We start from the raw sequence: 6,000 nt of genomic DNA, 5'->3' as shown, positions 1-6,000 counted from the left end.
AAGAAAGGAAGGTCATCTGCCTGGATGGATATGAGAAGGAAACGACAAAAACAGCCAATACTGGAAAGCTCTTGGGCTTTCAGAAATGCAATAATTATTACCTATTATAGCAAACAACTTCAACGCAGAGCTTTGAAACGTCACTTCGTTGAAAAATATTTTACTTTATTTGAAAATCCACTCATACAGCTGGGGAATTTGCCTACATGGCTCAAGAGCTGTCCAGAGTAGTCAAAACTCATGCAAGTAGTAAGAAGAGTACATTTTTTAATGTGTGAAATGATTCCCAGAGAAATATGAATATTTGCATTTCTTATAAAAATTTACGAGAGAGAAAAGAGTCCCGTTTTGTTCCGTGTCTCTGAATGGGCATAATTATTGCAGTTCATAGAATTATGAACTAAGAATAAAGGCAAGAGTTGGTGATTTTGATTGATTTAGAAGTTTTTAAACGGTTGCTGCGCCGACAGGAGATGCGGACTGCTCAATTACTGTGGTGACCTTCAGCTGGGCGCGGTTGTTCTTATCTTGCAATCGCCACCAGTTGGCATTACAACACAATTAAAATGCGTATTCAAAGCGACCTGTCACCGTGGTTGTTTTTCGTGCTGCTTGGCACCCTGTGGTGGAGCGGGTGACATCTGTGACTCCTCGCCAAGGGAGCCCGGGAGACGCACCTAACTGTAGTTATTCTTTCAGCTCTGCCTACAAAATTCAACGAATAATTACAGCACGAACTCCGGCCAGAGGAGTTTTTTTTTTTCACTTGTCTTTTTTCTGCAAGCGCAGTTAATTCCCCATATTGTAACACACAAGGTAAGATCTTTGCTTGTTTGCTTTCTGACCGCATCAAAACCCGAGGCGGTGTTGTAGTGGTAGCAATCAGTGTGTAAGACCACAAGGCGGTTATTAGCGCATAGGTGAATAACCTATATTATATTTTTAGAGGGGGGGGGGTCTTCATTAATTTATTCCGAGCTTGCGTTCTCAGAACTCTGTAGGCTGCATTCTAATTGTGTTATACTTTAAATTTCTACCCCGAGGACTCGCGTCTGTCAAGTTTTGGGGGGTTTATTCTTCATATGCAGCCCTTCCATTTTTACGGTTCCTGCAATGTGATAATGAAATGAGTTTTGCTGATAGTGAGATATGCACGGTAATAGATTAGATTTCTAACTGTTATATAGTAATTCTTGATGGACGTCATTATTGTGTGTGTGTGTGTGAGTGTGTGTGTGTGTGTGTGCGTGCGTGCGTGCGTGCGTGCGCGCGGTGCAGCTGTGCTTTCGAAATATCATTAGCGCATTTACAGTTACAACTGGCTGCAAATGAGTTGGAAGCTTCTGTAGAAACCGATGCATACCATTGCTAGAGATTACGGAGCAACTTCTAAAATAGTATTCAACTTCAAGACTACTGCAAGTTTGTCTGCTTTGGAATCATTTACTGTAGATTAAAAGATAAGCATGTGATTTAATGCGCCTGTTCCGATTAATTCATGAAAGAATTCCATGCATTTTGCGCCTAAACGAGAATTGTCAGTTACATCTTCGTAAAACAGCGGCTAAAGTTGAGATTTACCGGCCAGTCAGTGTTATCTTTAGGACCCGGCGGAGCGCTCATATGTAACTGGACATAGTAGCTCCATTTGAGGAAGATTGCTTATCTCTTTCCTCCTCCGACCACAACTCGACTGGGCTGAGAAATCAGTCTAACCTATCCAAACGACCCCGAGAGTTGCTCTTCATCGGGATGTGTTTCAATCCACGTTGATGGACTTCACGGAATTTGGGATAACTGTGAATTACCTTAAAGGCTTCTGAAGTAATCTCGTGCGCCATTCGGATGAATGCTGCCCCAACCAGCGCTGGGTAAACTCAAGAAGCCGCTTGTGTGGACACCCGTTAATGCATGTTGACGTTTGTAGTAGGGTGAGAAAAGCTCTGGTGACCGGTCTCGGTGTTCGTTATTCGGATGCAAAAGTTTAAAGAAAGTTGGGACCAAGAGAGAACACCGTAGTCTTCAGGTTAGTTCCCGCTTTCTGCGCACACATCAGTTTTATTGATCCATCTGGTGCAAAAAATAGAATGAAATTAGAAACAAAAGAACCAGTCAAAGGCGAATAAACGTCTTTCTGCTACTACTCGTGGCTCAAAATAACTTGTTGAATGAGCATCTTGTCCCAGGAGCGTATTAAATGTAAGTATTATGTTCTGAGCATTCAGATGAGTTTGTGCATTTTCATTATTTTTATATGGTCGCTTATGTGAGGAGGATCGTTGTTACTAAATGGGCCAGAATAGGGTAATTACAGTAGGCTGTTCGCGGGCGGAACGCTAGCGGTTATTAGGTTAGAATGGGGTTAAATTGTCAGGGAATAAGAGCTTTATATGAGATATAATTAAAAAAAAAAAAAGTGTGTCCAAGGTGTTTAACTGGGTTCCCTCTTCCAACGAGTTTAAAGGTATTTAATAGGTTTTCTTTGTTTTGCAAGAAATGGAAATGTGTAATCCACCCCATCATTCTGTAATAAACGAAACAATGTCAGTTTAACCTGTTGCGCAGCAAGTCAGTAAAGTCAAATCTAGATGTGCCTTGCCTCTGCGCAAAATCTGACTCAGAACATAATAAACAGCTTCTTTTAAATATGTAGATTAATTTAAGTTCTGTCAAATATTTGCATCTTCCATTTTAAAAATGTGTATCCGATCAGACCAGAACATTCTTTAATTTAAAAGACTTTTGGTCTTGTGTCTATCCTTGAATGTTACTAGAAAAAGATTTGCATTCATGTGATGCATTTTTGCATATTAGTCGTCCAGGAGAAGAACTTTGAATAATACATGGCAGCAGATTTCACATGTGACAGCCTGTGTGGTGCAGGCTGCCTGGCTGTGTCTGGGGCCATCACACTGTCACTAGTCAACCACATCCTTGAGTGAGTCCTGCCTTTAAATAACAAGTGGCCTAATGTGGCTCCAGTTGGGGAGGTTAAAGGTGCAGCCCTGGGGCAATAATTGTATGTTTTTTGTTGTGCAGCAGTGTTGATATTGGGGGAAGCTAACTCACACACACACACACACACACACACAGAGGAGAGAGAGAGAGAGGTGGCTGAAGAAAGACAGCAACTGAATGAGGGATCGAGACTGAAAGGACTGACAATTAGAAGACAAATGTGTTACAGTATAGACATGTTTTTGCTTGCCAGTCGATCCCACTGTGACTCATATTGAGGGGTTTGTTATTGGCTGTAAGAAATTTGGACGCATTAAGCCATTTATTGTTGCACTCCTCAGCCAGAAGTAAAGCATCAGTCTGCTCAAACTGGCTATGGATCATAAGTTATTGGTGGGAATTCAGCAATATCAATAAACAGGAGGCATTGTATGTGTACATGCATCTAAAAGGCTGACTGGTGCCCAGTACAAAAAAGGCAAGATGGTAAAATAGCAATTGTTGGTGGATAAACCACAAAAGGAACCTCAAACTGTCATGTCAGGGTCTTTTTAAAAAATTTAAACTCAGTGTTATTTAACAGTCTTCGATGCCAGTTCGTGTAGGGTATTGGAAGAGTCCTGCATTTCAGTACCATGGACAGCTCTCTTTCACCTTGGTTATAATATAAGAGCCAAAAAGAGCTCAAAAAGCCACATTTAGAGACAGAGAGAAAAGCCACACTTAAACAGGATTACTATAAAATGAATGGAATACATCTGTTATGGTTTTTAAGAGACTGGCTGGGAGTTTGTAACCAATATAAGTAATGGGGCACGACTGCCTGCTGACTTTTAAAACACTCTGCTATGCTTGAGCTGCCCAGGGGATGGAATGCAAGTGGACACAAGGGGGTGTTTCAGAGGCTTCAAAAACAAGTGAAGGAAAAGAGATGAAGCGTGAGTGAGCGAGTGAGAGAGAGCAAGGTGGAGGGTGGGAAGGTGGGGGGAACTGAGGTGGTCATCTAAAGTTCTAAGCTCTCTCTCCCGGCATATGGAGAGCTACTCAAATATTAATAACTTCTAATATAGAATCTGACTTCATATTTTTCTCAGTAAAATTATGACATGCACAGGTTTCTCCTTGCATTTTGAGTAGCACTGAGTATAAGGTAGACATGTGATAACAGAGAAAACATGTTTAGAAAATTACTATTTTGTTCTTCTGCATTTTATTTTATTTTTTCAGTGTAAGTATTCTGATGTATATATGGAGTATACAGGCATGATGAGGTAAACAGCATTAAAAACAACCTGCCAAATATTGAATACTGTAGGTCTCCCTTGTGCAGCCAGAACAGCTCTGGTACATCGGGGCATTGACATTTTGTTGGTGTCCTATGGTGTCAGGCTGGAGTACATTGTCAGCTGGCATTTTGCATCCTGTAGGTTTAGGGGTAGGACCTCTATGGAGCTGGCTTATTTTGGTACCTTCTATGGATGATTAATCAGATTGGGATCTGTGGAATCTGGAGGCCAACACACAGAACATGTTTTCTTGAGAAATTTTCTGATCATACTTTGTGTAGTGGAGTGGTGCATTGTCCAACTGGGGGAAGCTGCTGCAGTTGGAGCGCGCCTTCACCATGGGATGCGTGCTTTATTTGCAGCAACTTTTAGGTGGGTGGCAAACCAACAGCCACATTAATGCCACAACCTAAGGTTTCTTGTCAGCAGAGCATTGCATCATAATGAGATGATCGGTGTTAATAAATATGTTACCTGTCAGTGGTTTCAATGTTGTGGCTGATGTTGCTGTAGAGCCCAATATGCATCGACAACCACTACAGCACAGAGGCATATTATGAATGCAGCATGAATTGCTGTGACTATCATACATGTCACCTCTCTCAGTCATGTTTAATTGAAAAGCAGTTGGACTTGCTTCATAAATTATGTCAGGACATTTACTAGGTACAGAAATTTTTCTCTGTTATAAGAGTAAAGAGAAAAAAAAATTGATTTTGAGCCTACTTTTCCTTTTCTGACCTTAGCAGCACTCATGATACCTGTCTGTGCATCCTGATACCTGCCTTTCATCTGGATATAATTTCACTGCTCTAGATGTCTGTGAATTAAACCCAGTATCCCATGGTTTTGCCTATTTGCTGTCTCTTATTAGCTTTGAATGTTCCTAGAGATAAGTGACCTACACCACCCTGCTGCTGGTACCTAATTTGACTGTCTACATTATGAAAGCCAACCTCAGCATTATGAAAGGGGGTGTTGGACTTTGCAGTATCAAGGGGTATGTGTGTCAGTTTGTATCACCAACAAGAATGGTCTATTCCATGTTGATCAGACACTGACCTTTATATTTATGAAATCTGGTATATGCACATCCCATGAAAGCAGCGACTTATTCATCAATTACACTTCTAGGCATGTTTTCAAGACACTTTGCCAACTGACACAAGCACATTTAAAGAAAAAAGAATTCAACCTTTTTTCCTTTATTTTCTCTACTTCCTTTTTTTTCCTAAAAAAAACCATCCATCCATATCTCATGTCATGGCTCACTTTGAAGGATCTGACAGGTCTGAAAAGCATCCCAGTAATTTCTCTGGTTCAGATGAATATCTTTCATTACACTTGGAATGTATTCAAGCCTGTAGTCATTTTGTAAAAGGGACATTAGGTTGGAAAAAGGAATGCAGTAATTCTAAGGAAGCCTTAAATGTGATTTTAACTCCTTCAAATTGGCACCATTTTCAGTTCAAGACACAATGGCCAAATTAAAATACTGAATTTTAATACCTCCATATGTTAGCAAGCAACACAGTATGTGTCCATGAATAGAGACATGGCTCATTAAAATGAGTTTCTGTTGATAAATATTGTTAAATTGCTTCATTAATTTGATTTAATAATCTCTTGGTAAATATGGTAATACTTTGACAAAAACACCAAATTTTTTCGCTCCTCTGCACATAAAATTCCCTTCACATGCTTCAAACCCCAGGTTACCTACAAAAAAAAAAAAAAAAAAGAAATTTCAGCTGTA

The sequence above is a fragment of the Archocentrus centrarchus genome, chromosome 17 (genome assembly GCF_007364275.1).
Source record: "Archocentrus centrarchus isolate MPI-CPG fArcCen1 chromosome 17, fArcCen1, whole genome shotgun sequence".
NCBI lineage: Eukaryota > Metazoa > Chordata > Actinopteri > Cichliformes > Cichlidae > Archocentrus > Archocentrus centrarchus.
This window is presented reverse-complemented; position numbering follows the sequence as displayed.